Raw genomic sequence first — 23,602 nt, forward strand, 5'->3', positions numbered from 1 at the left:
TCTGCACAGTTTCTGCCAGTGATATATTGTCTCTATAGAAGCTTGGACAGGGCAGAAACACCACTTACTAAAAATGAAGGTACTTTAGGACAAGTCTGAGCGACAGTGTCGGGTCACGGCCACTAAGGTGTGGAGCTGAGGTAAGCAATTACAAAGGCAAAACTCTACTGGCAGTGTCAAGAGAAAAGTGATCAACTACAAAGCTGGGTAGAAAAAAATCAATGTGCTAGTGTGTGCAGACAGGAGGTGGCAAAAGCAGTGGGACAATAAAGGGAAAGTTAAGCGAAGGGGTTAGAGATAAAGGATGGGGGGCATTGTTGTGTGTCTGTCGGTAGGGAGGGGGATTTAACACAGATGATCTTCCTGTGCCAAATGGTTGGCAGTGTTGAAACAAAAGTGTGTGTTCCAATAGCCGATGTAACACCTAGCATCAACAAAAGCTGCAGTCCCTTCTGTCTGACTGGCTGAGCGTTTGGACAGCTGGCCTCATTAGTGCTAGCATGCTAACACACAACAGGAGGACAACTCCCACACATTTGAGAGAAAAGAAGATGCATTAGTAGGTTTACTGTTGATTTTTGAAAGTTTGGCTTTTTTGATGACAGTTAGCTACTATTTCCTCGACAAAAAACATCTTGCCATCAGGGAACAGCAGGACCCCAAAACTCACATTCAACAATCTCATAACATCACAAGTTGATTACATTTCAACATCAAATAATGCACCAGGTTTTCTGGGGAGACCTTAGGTATCCTGGTTATCAAAAAAATCTATTTCTCACAAAGTTATTGATGCGAAAAGAAGCTGAAAATTTGTGGCGTAGCGAGCAATGGTCAGAGTTCCCAAGGGGTTTAAAAGTAAATGAAAGACAAAGCTATCTAGATCTTTCATCCATCTCAAGAGTTTGTTGAAAGACATGATGCCTACATGAGAAAGGGGGTGGCTGTTTTGACGTCTGCCTGGCTGTATCAATTCCAAGCAAAGAAATGGGTGACTGGGTGGGATTATACCCAGTACAGGCCCAATATATCTCTAGCGGGGATCAACCTGGCCCACTTGTAGGTGATTCACTGGTTTCGGTTCCCATCACATTTCCCTTTACACGCATTCAATTTGTATTGTCTATTTAAATGTGCAGCCTTGTGAAAAATCTGTTTTTGATGATCAATGCAGTCTTGACCTTTGGTCTGACCTGTAGAACTGATCATAGACCAGATCAAACAGGGTGATGCTATTTTCAGCACAACACGATATTTTGCGGGTGGGGGTGGGGGGGTTAGATTTGTAAATGAGGAAGAGGAGGTTGAAGAGACCTGTAGTCATTCACTTAAAAATAAATAAACAAATAAAAAAATGGAAGGGAGGTCGAACGAGAGCATGGGGAGAGGGGGAGATCAGGACTGTAATTTCAAATTAGAGAGGTGCTGTGTCTGAAGTTGTATTGCTTGTGGGGATGGCATAGGAATAAAACATGTAGCGTTGTGAACAAATGAGGAGAAAGGGCCTTGAAACTCATAAGGCACTGATGCCAAATGCATGCCCATTGACAAAGTAGTCTATACCAGGCATAAGGATATATAGATCACAGGGGTGGCAACAAACAAATGAAGAGATTGCTTGAGATGGCTTGAAAAAAAATGCAATACAAAACCTAACCCTACCTGTTTCCAAATGCCTAATTTAACTTCCCCGTGAATTTTCAAACTTGCTAGCACTTTTTTAACTTAGAGCCTTGGCAGACCAGCAAAAAATGAGAAATGAAAATAACTTAAAATCACAAAGAGGACTTTATGTGACTTCAGACTGCCTGGGTTGTGATTTCACACATGGGGGTTTGGCAGATAGGCATAGCAGTATCTCAACCTCTGTGGGAGTGAGTTATCAACGGACTGAGGTCCTCAAGGTGTGACTGACTGGCTTAATAACTAAATCTCAGATGGGGACACAGAGAAATATATGTATAGTGAACAAACACATTAACATCTGAAGAAAGCATTTATCTTGATTCATTGCATATAAGGACATCTGTAAGGAACTATAAACCTATATGTCTTGTGTGCAAACTGACAGCCCCGCACCAGATCGTGTAGGAGGTATTTCTGGAATGTCCAATCAAAACACTTTTCCCTGAGTTTGGCTCTTAAAGAGACAGATCAAATGGTGTGTTTTCTGCCAGTAACCAATTGAACTCTACTGAGTGACAGATTTTTATGTCTTCATTTTTTTCTGCTCATGATTAGACAAATTGACTTATCAAGAGCAGCAACTGTTTATCTGCCTTTTTCCTCACTGTCTCTATATTTAGCCTTGGCACAGGCTCTCATTGAGGTACGCAACTTATCACTCATTCTTTGCTCAGGGCCAGGTAGGCAACAGTGCAACTACCACAGGCATCCTCAAAGAGTACAGGCCCTGCCGTCACAGAGTCTGCCCTTGCGGCTCCGCAATGCCATTTTCTCAGGGAAGCACACCACTACAAAAAAACACAGCACAAACCAAAGTAAAACAAAGCTGTGCCATTCAAAACCTCAAGTATGCTGTCTCAAGGTGAGGCGCCTCATTCAGTGCTGAGGTAAATGCTGCTGGTTTTGTTAAAACAACAGCCTTCCTCCCACAGAGTCAGGAAGGTCAACTCAAGTGCCGATAGCAAAACAAAAGAATCGGGGATTTTTCTTGGGTAACTTTTTCATTGGCTGCCTTCAACTTTCTAAGACATTTTGGTTGGTCCATTGCTGTTTGGTTCTAGAAGTTGTCAGACAGCATCTAACTGCGAAAATGAATAACAGCATTCATTTCCAAAGTCAGTTAGCAGGAGAGGGGACTCTCGCATAAGAGAGTCTCTTCTTTAGTCTATTCTTGTCTTGCTGATGACAATTCCCTATACCACAAGTGTTAGCCGGTCATGGCATTCACTCAATACTCTTCAAATGACATCCAGTGAATCTTACCCATTGTTTGAAGTTTGGCTAAAGGACAGGAAAGTATAACAATCTCCTTTGAGTGCTTCACTGACTTGTACCTGTGGTGTTTGAGAAAATAGGTAATTCAGTAATGCTTTTGGTGAGGTTATTCAAAAAACCATATGGGATTGAGCCAGACAATCATGGCACATCAACAGCCTGTTGAGCAGAGCTCTTCATATGATCATTTCAGAGCTGAGCTACAAGACAATGAGCTCTTGTCTTCTTAATGACACTGATCAAGGTTTTAGAAACGAGCTAATGGGTCTCCATGAGTCCCTCATCTCAAGTGTGATGAGCACTTTCCATGATAACACAAATGCTAATGGTGACTTTTGTTCTCTTAATCTGTATGACACTTGGAAGTGTAGAGAAAGTCAGTAACTATGAGGAAAATAAATAAAGAAAAAACAAAACATTTAACTGATTCAGAAAAGCTTCTCAGAATAGCACATTAATATGCTTTGCCTATTGTGTACTGTTCAAAGTAAACTACACACTTCTGTTCAGAAAAATAGTTAATAACACCTTGGATATCAAAATTACACTTAGATAATATACTGTATTTCTTTAAAGGGTCAAACATAGGGCATTCTTCGCTCAAATTGAGGGGCAGACGTTGGCTGGGGGTAATGAGCACTCTGAGAAGCTAAACACATTCTATTGCTCTGAGCTCCCTCTGAGAGTTGCTGCTCCAGGCTCCTCTGAGCTCTTCTAAATAAGGCCAGGTGAGCTGGTTAAGGACTGTAGGGTGTGATCACAAGCAATCCCTGGCCACCAAGTCTACACTGGGTTCCAATGCCATGTTTATGTTGGTGATAACAATGCGACATCTAAGAGAGAGTGCAAGATTATCTGGTCTGCATGTTACACCATTATAAAACATGATGGTGTGTTAAATGGTTAATGTTTTCTCCATGTGCATAACCTCCACTTCCTGCAAGCACTTATTGTTCACATATAATGCATTCAAATAACAGAGTGACAAACTGTTTATGGAAATCAGTTTGGTTTCTTTATAGTATGGAAATCAGTTTCTTTGTAGTGCTTGGGACTCAAGTTTCCCTGGTTTGTCTAAACCACATGATGGAGAGGAATTCTTATAGATGAAACACAATACAGCCACTTAACCTTATACATATGTTGACCATACATTTGTCCAAAAACATAAACAGAGTCTTGTTCGTGTGCAGTGTACAGCATTCTCTTTCATGATTCTGAAGCCCAAACTACAGTAGTTTAAACTATTTCTGCATGTCACAAAGCATCCTGTGTTGGGAGTAACCCACAAAATCTAGTGTTTGCAGCAGTTAACTACAACATAACAATCTTTGCTGAAACGAGCCCTTAAATTTTAGATGTTCTTCTACTAATAATGAATACAGTCTTCTTAACTACAAAAAACAATTAACGCCTCATATCACAGTTAAATTCAACGCTGTTTTTAATGTGCCAAGCTTGATGCTTGGCACATTAAAAAGCATGACTTTCCTATGTCATTGTTGCTGTGTTGCTGACATGTTATTTTGATGGTAAGTCCCCAACGCATAAAGCAGTGTTTACACGTGAACAGATATCAGCAACATTCACCATATGACTATATGGGGAAATCCGACTAAAAATGTTAGATCTGATGATCTTGAAATCACAAATTAACTTAGCAAAAACAAACACATCTAAACCCTTTGCTGCCCACTTGTGATATCAATCCCCCTGTTCTCCTTTGTTCATCAGTGGGAAGCCTGCTCCTGTTCTCCAACACTCAGCGGGTCCGTGGTGAGAGAATGCCTGACTACTTTACCAGTCTGGCTATATAAAGTACAGTAAAGTGACAGAGTATGCAGTGGCAGAAATAAATGGGTTAGCTGGAGAATGAAAATGAAAATCTGTCACATTTTCGCCATTCATCTCAGTCAATGACCTATCAATAACCAGGTGGCTTGGTTTATCAAGCTTGTAAACCAGGTAACAAATATCTCATCCTGTAATTTACAAGATATGTACTAGTTCCAGCTTTGCAAACATGTGCAGATAGCATTTATGTACAGGAAAGCATCGGTATTTTGCATTTGTGCCCTTTCTTAGCAGTTGTCTCAAGTCATATGCCGTGCAAGAGCGTAATGCTAGGCAGGCAACCGACACAATCCTGACTAATGTTGAGCTAGTCTGCGTCAAACCTCATCTGAGTGTCACAGGCAAAATGAAATGTCCCTGTCACCTCTGCTGTCAGGTCCCATTCACATTGCAGTTAAAGACTGATAGGTTTTGAAAGCTGTGGACTAGTATAATGGTCTCCTTCCCCTTTGATTTTGCAAGTTTGTGTCTAGGGTTGACATTTTGAGTGGAGGCTCGGTGAGGATATTATTAGAGTCATTGCCGAAAAGGTATTCAGCCTGTGTAAATGTAGTCACTTACATCAGTCGCATCAAACTTCATTACATTGTTTGTTTTCTGTTTCTTGAAACCATTCAGCACTAATGACAGCAACATGACTTGGTCAGCAGACAAGGTATGAGCTCACACATGTGAAAACCATTCACTAGTGCAGTCAAGCTCGGGAATGGACAAATGCATCCAGAGGTGTGATAATCATTTGTCATCAACAAGTGAGAGGCCAAACTGTTGAGTCTCCTCTACATGCTGTCAGACAACAGAATCCAGTTTCACAGCTGTTCCTTCTCGGTCAGATGGCTTTCAAACTATGGCTAACACACAAGGAACATGCCCCTTCGTTCTAACTACACGTTATCACCACACAGTTGTTCCGTCAGTTTTAGCAATTTCGGTGTATTCTTGAAACAGTGTTTACCTTCTATCTAGTCTTAGCTATTTTCAATTTAAGTCCGATTTCCATATTGTAACTTTAATTTCTGTTCTTATAATTGATTTCTAGCTTCCACATTGGTGCACTGTAGCGTAACAGCTGAGTTGGTCTGTGCTGAGGTGTGTGTTTAAATATATGCAATGAGCAATAACAGTGTTATCCAACCTGCTTGTTTAGTGCAGGTCTATATTAGGTTAGTGTAGCACAGGCCTGTTGCATTTTAGGAGCAGGTGACTGGACATTCCATCCTCTATTAGGCCTGACAGTTTACTGCAGGGGAGTGCAGAGCAAGGAGGATTACACTAGCCCATGAAGAGGGAGATACACTGCCAAATAATTCTCCAAGTGGAAAATCTAATCAAATCTTGCTTACCTGTAAGTATAGCTTACTGCTCAGATATATCACTGGGATCAGTAAATTCAACACCTCAGATCATTACTGAGATGGAACACCACCATGATCAGCACTGTCACATCCTTACATATCCCACTTCTTCCCTGTAGTCAAGCCTGTTTGTCGTGTAGATTAATACAAAGATTGCAGTGCTAAGGCAAATGTAGCGGAGGGCAGAAAATGTAAAAGCTGGCATGGTGGGAGGAGAGGAACTGCTAATGGCTTAAAAAGACAAAGCTGTACTGTCACACGCGATGCTCATCTGAACTGATGGCTGCCCCAGGGAGGGAGTGTCACAAAATGTCAGACAGAGGAAAAGACATGGAGAACACAGAGGAGAGACAGAGGATTAGAAAAGCGACATAAAAGGTTAAAACAAGGGTGGCAGCGAAAAGTGGAGATTCAAGTGACTAATAGTAAAAAGGAAAGACATCAAGGGAGGATGCAGAGAAAAAAGAAAGAAAAACGGGAGTCAGTGTGGGGACAATAACAGATATTAATGTGTGTGCATGCACTTCCCAGTGGCCCACTCCCTACTAATGGCCAGTGTTTGACACTGCAACTCAGCCTGACATATGTCTCACTGAAGGGGCAAGAAGACAAGAGATAAGATATGGCTGCACAACTGTAAAATATAACTGTTGCAAGTTGACTATCAATAAACAGCACATTAGCACACCTCACTGAAGACGTGACCAAGATACATGCTGAAAGCCTACTCTGGCTTCACTAATTCTGACAATAACATGCAGAAGTGCAGTGAGAGCTCTTCCTTTTATCCTTGCAAATCCCTTCCTTTGTGGCGTTTTGACAACAGCTGACCACTCTCCCATTTCTCCAGAAAGCCAGCTCTGTCACAAGACTCCTGAGGCCAAACATCCAGGACAACCCCTGACACACACACAACGCATAATCAAACACACTGCCCCTGGCTATTGCTCAGTTGTCACAGTAAGTTTCTTGTTATTCATGTGATGCCAGGAGAGAAAGGGGTTAACGCCGTAAACCTACGTGCACAAAAGCTCTTTTGTCACCTCTTCCTTTCTTTTCTCCCAGGCAAAGTGGCTTTCCCCGTGTGATCGGGGTTAGACCCGTTCCCCCTCCCATACCATCCTCTGGGGCTACTAGAACTACGGAGCAGTCAACCAGTACAGCTCACACCATTGCCCTCCTGTTAAATGAGGGGGTATGTTGAACACTCATAGAAATATATCTTGCTAAAGCAGGCGAAGAAAGCAGACATGGTTGTTTATATGTTCCAAACACTAATCACAAAATTAAGTGTAAGAAGTATAGAATATAGGCACATGACGCCACAAGCTGAAGTGGTTAACACAGGCAGAATGAAGAGTGACAACAATGATTTCACACACACACACACACACACACACACACACACACACACACACACACACACACACACACACACACACACTAACTGTTACCAAGGTCTTTTTTGTGATTTTTCATTCAAACATGGTAACTATATGTCAGCTTTCCTGAAATTGAGAATTCAAGTAACCTTGAGAAGTTCTGAGTCAACTCTGATGGCTAACCACATTAGTTTGTTTTACATGACTTTTTAACACAAACTGTGATCAGTCCTCTACTGATGAGTATTCAAGCATGGTAAAACATAGATGAACGTTACCTATTAAAAAGGGTGATCATATTTGAGTTGATAAAGATATCTATGCTCTCGTGACAATTAGCTACAAGTGCTACTGGTGAACATGTTCTCTCTCCCAATGCGTCAACAGACCAATGAATGGGGAAGGTTGCTTGGTGTCACATACTGTCACATTAGAAACCTGTTCGTGTAAGTTTTTGACAAACCTGGAGTGTTGTGTCTACATCTGCATCTATATCTACATCTAAATCTAACCCAAGTAAAAGCAGAGTTTGTATTTTCCACATCTTTCTGTTCTAAATGAGCATTTGCTTTTCTCCACTGACGCTGCACTGGGAAATAGATGCTTCTCCAGGTTTGACAAAAATGGTGAGGTAGACTCGGGAGTTAGAACATGTAGTACCTATAGCCATTGGCATAAAAGGTGGCAGTCTACAACTGCTAACGTTGGCTTTTTTTTACTCTTAGCTTCCAAAATAGGTCGATGGAGCACTGCTTTAAATTGTTACAACTTTGGTGGGGTTTTGTACTCGGTAGCTGTGCCAGCGGTTGAAAATACGCAATCTTCAGAGGAAATGTCACACTGCTGATAGCAGATTTCTACTATTATCTGCTTCCATTATAATTGAGTAAATGGCAGACTACTTAAAATCAATACTTACTGAATGGAAATTGTTTACACCAAATTTGTTCAGTAATTGTGGAATCATAATGTATTGGTAAAGAAATTAAGCTTGCACCAGACGAGAAAACATTTTGCACTTTGATTAATTAAATCTAAATCAAAAACATTCTATGTCAAGGCCATCTGTGAATGTGAGAGGACCAATGAGGCTTTAGTATGTTATTACTTACAAAAAAAAACATCTAAATCCATCCATGCCACTCAGTAAGTTCAATGTAGAGACACAGTGAGACGGTGTCCTGAAAGGAAAGAGACATTATTGCACATCCTTCACACCTTCTCCCTGGACAGACTGTGCTTGCTCATCTGACACATAAACCATGATTAATAGAGCTGTAAAGAACAAATGAAAAATTGTTGGCTGAGTGAGCGGTGTCGTTTTTTAATGTGATGTGCTGATTTGCGAAACGGCTGAGGCAGCAGGTAACTCTTGGTTTGTCGTGTATCGATGTACTAATGGATTCCCTTTTGTGCATCACAGCCAGAGGTGCTGGGATAGCGCGTGTGTCTGGTTGCCACCAGCCTGGGAGACCATTAGTCCTCTGTGTTGGAATCTGAAGGGGTGTATTGACAGTCTGGCAAAGGCAATCGATAGGTAGAGATCTCTCACTCCCCTCCACCATCTATGATTATTGGCCTACATTTTGTCAAACACTTTTTTCTGTGTACTTTGTTTTATCACCTCACTTAGTGTATTAAATATGAAGAAAATGAACTGTTACTCTGGAGTTGCAAAGGGAATGCCATAAAGTCAAACAACTTGAACCTGACAAATTATGTTTGAACGGGGAGCTGATATTCCAGCCAAAAAAATACAAAATATTTCAACCAGCATCCATGCAGCCTTGTTCTTGATTCAGCTTATCCTTTCTGAGACTGTGCAGAAGTGTGTTTCTGCTCCCTGAGGTTAAAAAATAAAGACCAGGTTTTCCCCAATGCAACAGCCAACAGGGTGGGTCTCACATTACCCTAGCCCACTGCAATCATTGGACTGGACCCTCGGGACTATCCCATGTGATGTCACAAATAATGAAATTCAGCAGGGAACAGCTAGATGTTTTCGAGAATTGTGTAATCTCTTTTTCATGTCAAGTACCTTGACTAGACACCCTTAATTCCACACCCTATTCAGATAACGTATTTGAACTGGGGTGGGGGGTGGATCAGAACAATCTTCTCAGCCCTATCTTTAATATCTGGTTAACCATTTACATGGAACTATAGTTTTGACTAGGATAGTAGAGTTTTCATGTCAAGTCAGTGAAGCATATTCAGCAGCAAATAAACAAAATATTTAATCAGATTGTCATCAGCCCAACCTCAAGGCTGACTTCGAAGATATTTCATTGAATTTTGTGTGTAAATGGATATGACTAAGAATTAAAAAACAAGCAAACATGAGCCTTATGACAGGGGAAACCCAAAAAATGGGCACTTAAAAATGGGCACTTAAAACTTAAATCAAGCCGTCAATTAAAAATTCCTAGTAATAATGTAAAAATGTACAGAGCCACAAAACTTGGCAGTATGTATAATTAGTCAGATCCTAGATTTAAGAAAAGAAATACTGGAGATACTACATTTAGGAAGCTAGAAGTCTTCCCCAGGGGCAGAGTTTCACAAAAGGACAGCTTGAACCCCTGACCCCTGATACTGGGCAACTACTTACTGTTGCCACCGCTTCTTGACATATTTCTAGACCTGTGTTCCTATAGCAACTCATCGCTGCTGTGCAGTTGTTGAGGCAGACACTGAGTGCTAAGACAGTTGGTGAAGTGGGGGTTGGTGGTGGGGGTTGAAAAGAAGCTTGCTCTTTGTTGTTTCTCTGACAGTACGGTGGCTGAACAGGGTCAAACAGAGCTCTGCTTAGCCCATGTGAACCCCCTGCAGTTCAGGGGGAATTCCACTGGGCAGAGAGTGACCCTGAACACTGGCCTTCCTGTTTCAACCTTGGTGATGTGCTCCAAAGCGGGGAGGGGGGAAAGAAGGGCAATTCTGTCTCAGTATGTTTAATTCCATTTTATTTGACACAGGCATCAGTATTGAAACTCTCACAAATAATCTTATAATAATATTAAAAATCTTGGGACGGCGTGGCGCAGGAGGTAGAGCAACCTTTGGAACTGAACATTCCTGGTTTGATTCCCAGCTCCTCCTAGTGTGTCGAAGTGTTGTTGAGTAAGACACCTTACTGTTCCCCTGGCACTGGTGGACAGCATGTGTGCTGATCATGGTTCATCCATGATGGGTTAATTGCAGAGAACAAATTTCCCCATGGGGATTGATAAATTATTATTATTATAATCTTACATAATTGTGATGTTTCCTCATAATTCTGCAGAATACTAGGCCAATATTGCCTCGAAGCAATTTGTGATGACAAAAATCCTTCCACCGGTCAACCTCTAAGAATCTGATGTTCAGTGACCTTGGAAAAAATATACTTTAATCAATGAATGTAAAAGGTGACTTCTAGGGTCAAACTGCAAATCCATCAGTCTGCACTGTGGACTTCAGACAATCAATTCTAGCAGCGAGAAGCCATGTTTTAATTTCTTTTAATTATTCTTTTAATTTTAGGTATTTATTAATTTGAATAAAAAAAGAAATCAATAATCCCTTTAGCATCCCTATGTGCATACAAGTGATGTACAATATGTTTGCTTGGAGTAATCAAAACAACAACAACAACAACAACAACAACAACAACAACAACAACAACAACAACAACAATAATAATAATAAAGGACTATTAAAGAATGTCACACTCTGCAGTACTGATTCTTGCCATCTGATCAACCAACGCAAAAAACATTTCTTTGGCTTAAAATCTACATGAGTGCTAATAATAATTGAGTTACTATAATTTTTACAGATTCTTCATGTTACTATTTGAGCTTTTTCTCCACCATCATACGTTTTAAGCTTTAGTAAATGTTTCTTCTTTGGGTATTTATTTTATAAACAAATATTTTTCTCACTTGTATGTTGGTAAGAGCCCGTTTTAAAACATATCAATCTGAAGTAGATTTGAAAAGATTATAATTTATTAAACAAAAATGTGTGTTCTTGTATGTGCAAGTGTGCAGTTGTTCTACGCCAATCAGTAATAGGACTGTTTTTTATAAAACCTGCAGGATTGTGCATGCTTTAGTGACTTAATGTGTGCGGTTTGTTATAAGGTCTTGAGCATTTGATTGATGCAGCTTTAACACAGTAAACACATGCACACCCACCCACCCAACACACACACACACACACACACACACACACACACATACACACACACACACACACACACACACACACAAACACACGCACACACACACACACACACACACACACTTGCGCAAACAGTGGATGTGGGTGGAGAGTGTAGTGGTCATATTCAGCATTGCTCAGATACCATTATTCATTCTGTGTTCATCTGTGTAAGCTGAACTCGTTGTTCCCCATATTGATGAGAAAGAACATGTGCATTAGCCAGCTTGTTTACAAAACACTCACATGGCTACCTATAAATACAGCGGTGAGGAGAGAATGTAGGCATTATTTTTGTGTCTTTTCTTTTCCCTATTTCACTTCCTAAATTCTGCTCTTCTTCAGATTTGGTTGGTTCGTAATGAGGTGAATCAGAGGAAAGGAGGCTGTGAGAGGGCGCCGAAGAGGGAAAGAGAGAATAGGCGGCGAGGAGGAGAGGTTATTTTGGAGTCTCCTAACTGTAATCACCACCTACAGCTGCTTCCTCCCAGATGCTGCAACTGGATGTCAACTGAGTGAGTAAGGCAGAATGCATGAAACAGACAGAAGTTGCTTCCTCTGAAGTACAAGGAGTAGTTCGACAGCACTGATGATCGTCATGTTCATAGTTTGAATTCCCATGTCTGACTGCTGAGCCCACAGTTCTCCTGGCCGAGTTATTTTTTAAGGAATAGGAAAATCTCATTGTAGCAGACAGAGGAAGTTCCCGGGGTTTTAACAGACCTGACACCATACTTCCAGTAAATGGTGACTACTATCGGAAGAACCTTGTGTGTTTTAACTCTGTCAGATGACTTGTGACTCACACAAAAAAGTGGTGCAGGTGATTTATGCAAAGCAGCAGCAGTTTAGTCTAAACTAGAAGAGTGAATAATTAAGTTAAAGGGATTACGGGGTACGAAGATGTTATTGTCCTATTTGATCAATATTTTTACCAGCTTTGTAAAAATGATAATATAATCTCTCATCATATCTTAGTTTTTATAAAATTGTACAAAAACTTTTCACTCGTAGGCTGCCATTGTTGTTTACGTCACAATGCTGTCTGTGTAGTTATGTCACGAGTTCTGTCCCATTCATTTTATTTTGAGATGCAAAAACATGTCATCTGTCCATCCATCCCCATTTGAACCCAAGAGACGTGAGCAAGGAGAATAACACTGACGACAGAAATCATAATGAGATTCAAAGAAGACGAACGAAGCCACGAAGAGGCAAAAGTCAACAAAAGTCAAGGTGTGCATGCGGGAACTGCATTGCTATGGTAATAGAGCGAGCGTGTCTGTTTTAAGGAGCTCCACTTTTTTTCATCGGCTTTTCACTATAAACTTATGGACTGCTGTGCTGACTGACTGGGTGACTCATCGTCAGTTTCCTCTGTGATCGTCCTGGTGCCCGGTCTTTTGTCATCAGATGCTACTTCTCCAAGAGCAAGTCATGACACCCTTGCAGGAGAACATGCATGTCTCCTGCCAGTAGCATTTGTTCGAGCGGGCTTGTGAAAGAAAACTGTAGGCACGGTGTTTGCTTTCATCTCCATTTAAAACTAGCAGCACCCATGAGCTCTTTCAGTAGTTTAGGTCGGCTAAATGGGTCAAAGGCATCCGGAGAGAAGCGGTGATAACAAGATCCGTAGGAAGTTGTGTGCGTCCACAAGCAATTTCCCACTCCTTTCTTCTTTTCTTATCCCTTGGGGAGCGCTGTAGACTAGCATCAGTCACTTTGCTTCCCTTGGACTGGAAATTGCACCCAAAAGCAGCACAGTGTGGCATTATTACCATATATACAGTACTGTAATGGGCGAAAGTTAACACTAATGGAAAGCCAAAATTAGCACAATGCAACCTGTATATGTCATCAAGCCAGCATGCATTGCTTTGGTAAACAATGGCTGTGCCCGTAGGTTAAAATATGAGCTACAAATTCCAATTTCTAAAAAAATAACAATACTATGGATTTTTTTTAACATCGTATTCTAGTATGAGACAAACATTAGGGCATATTTAAGCCAATTAGTCCTCCCAGGCGGGATTCCCTTTAAAGTTTGTAACTCCAATACTCCCCAAATAGTGTGTGGATCTTCTTTTATCGCCTTATTGTGACAACACAGTGGAGTTGAATCTGTTGAGCTGATTACCTAATGCTGTTAACTCATTGGCTGGTTTACTCCATCTGAGGTAGAACCTTCAGTTGGACAAACACAGTTTTAAAAAGAACTAAAAATCTAGACCATATTAGTAATGTTTCTTGAGTATATGAGGCTGAGCCTCATGGCATTAAACTAAATCCTCCAACGGAGGGTTTTAACCTTCTTATAATTCTCGATTCCCTGGCTTGGTCTCGAAAGGTTGTAGATGCCTATTTGAAGGGACTCTATATTCCCATCTAGTTTCACAAATATTTACTTATGTACATTCAGACAAATTCGCAAGCCATTGAACACACACCTGATGTAGGTTCTCCAATCTAAACTTTAAAACTATGTCTTACTATGAAGACGAAATGTCATTTTGCAATATTTCTTTCAGATACACAATGATGCTGATGCTTAAATATTCAACTCCTCCTCTTTTTAACCCCCCACCCCTGCAGAACCCTCAAGGACTCCTTGGGGTCGCAGCTGTACAATATTAAGCCGTAACATGTGATCTCAATTGAAACAAACACATTCTTTATATGGATTATGAAATTCATGCTGATTTTACCTTAACAGTCTTGGGAGTCTAGATCTAAGTGTAACTCTGACATAACTATAAGTTTAACAAATGTTGATGCAAACATTGCCAATCTAATTGGGTGCATTAATGGATGTCAAAATAAGTAGGTTTAATAAAGACAAGTAGTGTGTTAGATGAAGCATCTGAGCAGCTCTACATTTCCATTCAGTTTACACAAGTGACTGACACTCAAGTTACACAAGAAGTGGGACTTTTAAAGCATCATTAAGCAGCTGTTGACGGTTAAATGGCTTGTGAGGGTGTGACACACACACACACACACACACACACACACACACACAGACAAACCTACACACTCCAAAGTGCGTGTGTGTGAGTGTGCGTGTGTAAATACACTCACAATCATAAGTGTGTACACCAGGGCTTAAAAAGTCATAAATAAATGCATTACTACTAATGTTCCACAGTGCGTCACCTACAGCATGAAAAAACAAAACAAAATATGTGGCCAAACCCAATCAATCATTGCACTGGCAGGTGCGCGCAAGCACACACACACACACAGACACACACACACACACACACACACACGCACATACGTATAGGTGTTGCTGTTTAATAAAAGCCAAGCCAAATACATCATGCAGTGGTTCACGTGAAACCTTCTACGCTCCATGGTCTAGAGTTCAAATAAATCCCCTCCATATGGAAGATTGTGGTTGCGTCCCTCTCAGTCATCCATGGCAGGTTCCCATTATTGTCTAATAAAAGTGGTTGGCGCCATGTGAGCTGTTCGTGTCACCACTGGCTCCAATGTCTACAGCATTTCCAGTCCACACAGAAAAATACTGGACTGATGCTGACGCATCCTTCAGACCCAGGGATGAGACAACTGCAGGCTGGCAAAACAAGTGTGTCTTTCAATGATGATGGATTTCAGGCTTAAATATTCATTATGACCAAATTTCTAAAGTCAGAGATGGTTGACATGAGAATTTTTGTTTTAATGTATTTTCTAATATATGATTTGAATTTAAACCCTATGGCATCCTTTTGCGGCCATTGCAAGCCTCTTATGCGTGGATATCTTTACCTTGCAGCTTATAGCTGACCATCAAATCAGACATGCCGCTTGAAATGGACTGACAACTGCGACTTTACTTGAATGCTACCAGCCATGTTCATGTGATCCCTGTGCCATTACTCCTCATTAATGACAGGGAGGTCTCCAAGTAACAACAGCATGCCAGTTGTATTATGAACAAGAAGGACTGTGTTGCTGAGACCTCTACTGGGGTTCGTGTGCCAATATGTGTGGGCAGATGTTGGTTCACACATGCAGCAAAGAGTTCAGAGCCAATCTGCATTGGGTCTGTTATTACTGTTTCTCTATGCTTGTATGTGTGTAGCTATGTTTATACTGTGACCCCATGCCTTGCTGACTGATTGTAATTAGTGCCCAAGGAAGACATGTCCCTTGCTAACCCTTGGCCCTCCCAGAACATGGTCACAGAAGTGTGCTCTCCTCCCCCTGGAGTGGTGTGAGGATTAAAGGAAAATCCTGACCTCCTCATCCACCTCTCTTTAATGCCTCTGCTCATTTTAAACAGCTACTCTACCACTGGAAGACTGAATAACTTCTCAGGTGCTCCTCTTTGCTGAAGAATGTAGAGCATCAGGGTCATCAATGATGTTGATAAGACTACTGTTACACCTATTACACATGAAAAACATCAATTACCACAGTATTTGGAGGAAAAAGATGGGTCAGCACTTTTGCCTGATTCTAAATAAAAAAATCACAGTTAAATGAACTCTTGCTAATGACTGCCTTCTCAGTTAGTCCTGACTGAACGTTACAACCGAGCTAAGTAGATCCACAAGTTCAATGATTTTTAATGTTTGAAGATGTAAGGATATGGCATAAATGAATGAATAACTTAAAGAAAAAATAGATAACTAAATAAAAACATAATCAGATGACCTCATATACCCTCATTCATCATCTGCTGTCTTTGAATTTCTTTCAATGCAAAGCCACTGTGTCTAACATATGACCCGTCCCATCACCACCAATTGTTGAAGTCACACATTGCGCACATGTCTAATAACACAAATTTAAAGTGTTCATTTAACTACAATTTTTATTTGCATTTTATTATTTCTTGAATGAAGTTGGTCATATATAATGAAGCTTTCCAAGATGGCCCTGATACCACTTTGGGTATAGGTCACCCTGCTCTAAAAAGCACTAGGGAAGCTAATGTCAAGGACTGCTACGGCTTTTTTATGACCGTAATCCTTGCAACTAATTGAGTTGATTGAGATGCAGTCAGCATCCCTGCGAAGGTGAAAAATAAGACAGTTCAGTTGGCAGTCCATATAATATGCTGATATTCAATTTACCTGGCCTTCCTTCATCGAATCTCCTCACACACACATACTCCGCCCACTCAAAATTCCATCAGCCGGACAGAAATGCACACTCATGTCCATCTACCAGCCAGACTCGCTGGTATAGCACTTTTTGCCATTTCAATCACCAACCTCAGCCTTTATCTCACTCCTCTGCTCCTATCGTTTGCTGTACTCCTCTCTTTATCTCTCCCTTTACTCAAACACGCTCCTTGCAGGGAAACAAGGTTGTAAAGGTGGGAGAAGCTGATATTGTTTAGCTCCTCTTGGTGTGTGTGTGAGGGGGGGGGGGCTGTTTGTACTCCATAATAACATACAAGAGCCAGGGGGCTTCAAGTTTTTGGCCCAAGTTTTTGCCGAAGGCATTTGAATATGTTTGGTATTGTTTCTGCGCCTTTATGTCTATTTTACAGTAAACATATTTCATGATAATTACTAGCTGCTCTGAAAGAGAACTCAAGGTATTTTCCAAAGACAATTTCATAAATGAGGGCTAAAACCAAAAGGCCTATCATGACAGCCTCAATGAATTTCTTATTGGCCCACTGTTAAAATGAACATAGAAGACCTTGACAGTAAAAGACATGTTAGGACACCCGGATAAAGACACTTAAACAGTTTCAGTCTGCATGACTCTCAGGTATTAGAGGAGACAGTGCTTGCATATTTCATTCATGCCCCCCCATTAGTTATGTATGGACGTCTAGCGAGGTACACTCGCAATGTGGCCGTTTGTCTTTCTAATGGAGGGGGAAACAGTGGTGTCTACACACACAGAACAACTCTCATGCTACTTTAATGGGAATGAGAGAGGAAGGGAAGGAGTCTGCAAAAATGGATTAAGGGGATGAGGAGTAAGAATTTGAGTAGAAATGATCAATTGATTAATCAGATAGCTTAGAACTTTTTTTTAGAAAAAAATGTCTCTGCAAATACACTGATAGTTGTTTTTGAATGTTGAATATTGCTAATATCACTTTTTAAGTTTTCCTGCATCTTAAGGCAACCCATTGCAATTACTTGGGGTTTTGGCCTTCCAGGCAAATGAAACAATAATCACTCCATCCATAAATCTCTCTGGTCTTCCACCAAGCCTCTTGCACTGGCAGTCCCAACCTCAGCATCCTTCTAGCTAGATATTCCCTATCTCTTCTCTGCACATGTCCCAACCATCTCAGTCTAGCCTCTCTGACTTTATCTCAAAAACATCTGACATGTGCTGTTCCTTTGTTGGACTCATTCCTGATCCTGTCCATCCTCCTCACGCTGAAAGAGAACCTCAACATCTTCATCTCTGCTACCTCCAGCTCTGCCTCCTGTCTTTTCCTCTTTGCCACTGGTTCTAAACCATTCAACATTGCTGGTTTTACCGCTGTCTTGTACACCTTTCCTTTCATTCTTGCTGATGCTCTTTTATCACACATCAAAATTTTCTTCACCCATTCCAACCTGCCAAAATTTGTTTCTTCACCTTTTTTCCATACTCCACACGATCCGTTTGGGGAGGAAAATGGATCATGTAGCTCAGTGGTAGACTCATGCTTCACATGAGGTCCTGGGCTCAATCCCCTGCATCTCCACTGTAAGTCTCTTTGGATTAAATCTTCTGACAAATAAATGTATTCCTTTGTTCTACACTCTCAATTACCTTGGATTAATGATCCTTAATACCTTAAATGGTCCACTTGGGCTCCTCTAATTCACACACATGTATTCTGCCTTGCTGCAACTAGTTTTCATTGCTCTCCATTTCAGGGCACCCTTCTCCCATGTTAGATTTTCCTTCACCTGATCTCTACTCCCACTAAACAAAAGACGATGTCATCTGCAAACAGCTTAGTCCATTGAGATTCAAACCTAATTTCTCCATCACCATAATGAGTCAGCAATCTGATCAGAGCTGATCCTTTTTGCAGCTCCAACTCCATCCTGAGATCCTCGATCACACCGATGAGACACTTCACCACTGTTGTATACCTTTTATACTTCTCCTGCACCACTCTAACATACTTCTCTGCCAATCGAGACTTCCTCATACAGAACCATAGTTCCTCTCTTGGCACCATCATATGCTACAGTCAAGGCAGCTCCCACTGATCTTCTCTGTATTTCTCATTCAACATTCTCATATCAAACACTGCACCTGTAGTACTCTTGCTTGGCATGAAACCATACTGCTGCTCACAAATAACCACTTCTGTCCTTGGTCTAACTCCCATTACTCTTTCCCATAACTTCATTGTATGGCTCATTAACGTCACTCCTCTGCAGTTGCTGAAACTCTACCCAAGATGGTACAACTCTGAAGAAGGTGGTATTTCAAAAGAAATCTTGAGTGCAAACTAATCTATCAGTCTTGCAAAGCTGTTATGCGAGTTTAAACATCTAGCAGTCACAGGAAAGCTAGACTATTTCTAGATGTAAAGAAAGCTACTTGTTGACACTGAATCATATTCCATATGGACCTAGCACTTTGATCCACCTTGGGAAAATTATAGGCATTGGAAGAAAGAGAGAGAAGCCAGAAAAATAGAACAAGATCCCATGTCGAAGGTTTTTAAGCGGTTCCTTAGAGAAAATCGTGATATCGGGTAAAGGGTGGGGGAAGACAGGTGGTGGTGGACTGTGTGCCAGGGTTGCTCAGCTCAGTCATGTATGCCAACAATCACGCAGAGAGCTGGCCAAAAGCGGTCTTTGGGATGTCGATAGCTAAACCTGCTGGTCCGCTGTCTCAGGCAGTTGTAATGGTTGCACCTGCCTGGAGTTATGGCAAACTAGACAGACCTCACACCAGCAGCTGGCAGCACCTGTGCTCAACAGTCAATTCACCACATCAAAACAAGGATGTGGGATTAGTATGTGTGGGGGGTGGAGTCAAAGAACGCCAGAGAAATCCTCAGGCAGAGAGAGGCTTTTCTCCCTACATGTTGCATCTGTAGGTATAAAACATAGTAAAAAACTTTTCGATAAGCATAACACAACTCCCAAACTGCTAAGAAAGCAAAAATGGTCTGGGAGTGCGAAAAAAAAAGACATCTTGTATCTCTGGTAATACATTAGAGTAGCCCTTTCTAGACAAGCATCAGTTTTGACTACAGGTAGTGATTGTTGTATGTAGAGTATAACACATTACAGCTGTCACCGACGTTGTTGTCTTTTACTAGCATCAGATGTGCAGCTACATTTTGTATACTATCTTTGTGTGCAGGAGAAGCGTATTTGAGCAGACAGCTCCCATGTGCCACGGCGTTATCAGCCCTGAACCAATACTGAAGTCCAATTAGGTTTTAACAACAGGCCTTTGCCTATGGAAGGAATTACTTGTAAAAATGAGGGTGCTTTTGGGTGTGCCTTCCAAGTAGCAGCCCAATTGTTTGACCTCAATGATTAGCAAAGAGTAATGCATTTGGATCATCCGGAAATGCTTCTTCTTGCGAAGTTTGGAAGATAGTATTCATTTTTCAAAAATGGATTATACTTTAACAGTGTGAACTGTTACAGTACCAGTCATGGGTGCTGGTTGGTGTCAACTTCTACTAAGTGCAGTTTGACCATGCCATGCTCCACGCCCCAAAAATGTAATAAAACTGTGGTATGAATTTGGAATGTTCTCGTCCGTTATCAGTATGTAACTGACAATTAGATGTAGTGTTATCTGAAGTTGTGCAAAAACAGCTTTGTACATTTCAAAAGCAGGTCATGAGAGTGCAGCTAAAAATCACAGCCAAAATCTCATGTATAGTGAAAAAAATGACTCTCAGCAACATTTTCTTCTCAACAAAGTAAAAAAAAGGAAAATAGAGCCCTGTGCAGGGGAATATTTGAGGAGCTGTGGATGGCTGCTGGTGCCATGTGACACGGTGTGAGTGCATCTTATTTTAGAGTGAGAGGTTGAGATAAGGTGTTAAAAGGAGGGGAGGGAGAGGAATGCTGGGCTGTCCTTGTAAGCCCCAGTACATGTCAGATGGCCCCCTCCCTGAGTTAAATGCTTTGATTACAACTGCTGCCAGCTAATGGCCAGCGGAAATTGCCCTTATTGAATTTGTCCTGATCCAGGCCATTTACAGTGAGATATATTCCACATCAACCAGTGAGTCCTTTTCCTTGAGTGATCCTGACATCTCCAAAGGCACTCTCTCTTTCACTCTCCTTCCGCTTCTTCTTCTCTGACTCTCTCTGTGCAGCAATTTATTTAGTTGCCATGTTTACATTCTTGTTCAGTCAGCCTCTCCCAGGGGAAGATGGCTGGATTCAGCACTGTAGCAAAGGCTCTCTCTCATGGCTCATGTCACTTTTACCATGGTTACAACTGAGCACCCTGGTTGACACAGAGTCAAACAGTGTGAGTGAATTTGTTCTGGCTATCAAGTAGACCAACAAAGAGAAAATGAACAGTTTCACACTGGTGCGTTCTGGAATGAGGGAGCAGTCATTTGGAGAGAAGTGTTGTTTAAATAAGAAGGAAAATGGGTTTGAATAAGAAAAGAAAGTGTGATGTTCAATCCTTCACTATCATGCGCAGTCTGAGTGATAATGGGCGTGGCTAGTAGGCCGGTGCATGGAGTAGGCTAAGTGCATGGAGCTATAGGTCGTTCTGATCACTCAAGAACCTGGCACTTCACCGGCCTCATCATTAGACTGACTGGCTCCTGTGGCCTCCGGCGTAGTGCTGTCTGCAAACACTAATGACCGCTGACTCACTCAGCGTGCCCTACCACTTCCACATTAGTCCAGAATAACCCCAAATAAAGAGAGATGATAGGAGAAGCAGGAATACTCGGCGCACATACAGTCAAAGATCTAACTAGACCACAAGATTGGGTTGACTGTACCTGAAATGTATTGCGAGCTGATGGTTACACAGAGTGAATATATTGCGCCCCATATAATTATAATCAAATTTTATATCACTGCTGCAGTAGCCTAACTTTTATGCTCAATGTAAAGTCCAGCTGTTGTAAACCTTGTAACATTTTAGTAAGTCTGGTTAATACTGATATATTTAGGGATCTACACAGCAGAGCAGCAGCTTTATTTTTGGCTATGATCTTGCAGTCCAGGATAACATAGAAACCTTATGCTAATGTGTTTACTTTTTTTGTTTTTCCTTTATGTTTTTTATTGGATCATTTGCAATGTTCATGTATTTTGAACTTAAATATTACAAAAGTGTTGTGGCAGGAATCCAAGGCAACCATCTTACTAATGCCACTAGACTATTGAAACCGCTGATCAGATTCTATTTGATCAAACCGGGCGTATTGCATGATCTTGTCTGAATCTGACTTCCAACGAGAATGTTTTTTCAACCAACATGAGAAAGCTGCTTTAAACAGAAGTAAGACTGAATGAGGCATTGTTGAGAATAAGGGAACCTGGCCTTGAGTACAGCTTGGGGTTAGTCCTCATGACGGAGGGTCAGACAACTGCATTGTGGTCAACTGACCACCTGGGGGTTCTTGTCTGGTAGAGAGCAGGGCCACATTCTCATTTTAATATTTGGAGGCTTGACAGAGCTGGTTTGTGGGATGATTGCTGAATACAAAGGTAAAACATTTGTATGTGGGTGTGTGTGTGAGCGCGCACGTGGTCACATCTGCTTGGGATTTTTGGCACCAGGCTTTTTCACCCTCTCTCAAGAGAGAGAAAGAGGGAGAGCGGAGCAGGTAATAGATGAGAAAGAGATATGGACCTTCCAAAACACACCGGCCCACTGCAGTATCAGCCAAAAATACTCTTCCAAACAAATCAATTCTGTATATTGATTACTTCTGTGCAAAGCTTATGCAACATCAGCACCTCAGTGTACACCTATGGTGAAATCAGTGGGTGCAGACAGGGGATTGCAAAGTAACCTGCTTGCCCTGTGGGGATGGAAAAGTAAACTTTTCATGTGAGCAAGGGTTGTCTCTACCCATATCTACAGACCACAGTAATAGGACAAGTGTACATGTTTTTGTGTGAGAGTTGTATTTTCTGATGGATGTTTGTGGCACTAAGGCCACCCTCAGGCTGCACCTAATATGTACAATTGACTTGGGAGTGTGACTTTGTGCATATTTCAGGTGTAATATTACTTTGTTAAAGGCAATCTGTTTGTTACTGTATCTTTTCTCAAGGTCTAGAACTTGACATGACATGACCCAAAATTATTTGATACGTTATGTTTTCTAACATTTTTATGACTGAAATCATGGAAAGGTCTTTCAATAGCTTGCATTGTGAGTTGGACACTATCACTAGGGACTGGGGATGGAGGTCCAGTGAGATAGTGTGGGGTAGACATTGTGAGACACTTCTGAGTGAGAGGCAGTCACCTATATTTATTGTCAACATCAACTCCTCCTCCTGTTCCACCTTTATTTTCTGAAACCCAACACAGCACAATTTCCACCGGGACACTGATGAGAGCTCAGAGATGGCCACACTTAATCGATAGTGCCAGGTTGCCAAGACAACCTTGATTTCCTGTCGACGTTTTTGCCGAGCACTGATGATTGCACCGGGTGTCTGTTGCACCTGCCGCCCTCTTACTCCTCCTTTCCCACCGTCTCATCAAGTGCACCTCACCCCTCCCGCCCTCTGGCCCTCCTCCTGCATGCCGTATAGCTGCCATAGACAAAAGGGGGAGACACATCTACAAAAGCAAAACAAATTACACCAAGAGCTTGAACAATCAAAACAGAATATAGAGCGTTAGGACAAGTGTACACACACGTGCACACATCTGTGTACAAAACGAAAACACATACAC

General features: G+C 41.4%; 1 protein-coding gene and 1 long non-coding RNA gene across 2 annotated transcripts in view; one reads left to right on the forward strand and one right to left on the reverse strand.

The window, feature by feature from the left end:
* zeb1b (zinc finger E-box binding homeobox 1b) overlaps positions 1–23,602 on the reverse strand; it is a 58,579-nt gene that overhangs the window by 20,834 nt on the left and 14,143 nt on the right. The gene's annotated exons all lie outside the window — the stretch shown is intronic.
* LOC147226225 (uncharacterized) lies at positions 12,004–15,619 on the forward strand. The gene is made up of 3 exons (XR_015107181.1): positions 12,004–12,023; positions 12,101–12,270; positions 15,534–15,619. It is a non-coding gene; the product is annotated as an uncharacterized LOC147226225 (long non-coding RNA).

The sequence above is a fragment of the Fistularia commersonii genome, chromosome 15, assembly GCF_037954325.1.
Source record: "Fistularia commersonii isolate RoL2024-O1a breed Wild chromosome 15, RoL_Fcom_v1.0, whole genome shotgun sequence".
NCBI classification, from domain to species: Eukaryota; Metazoa; Chordata; class Actinopteri; order Syngnathiformes; family Fistulariidae; genus Fistularia; species Fistularia commersonii.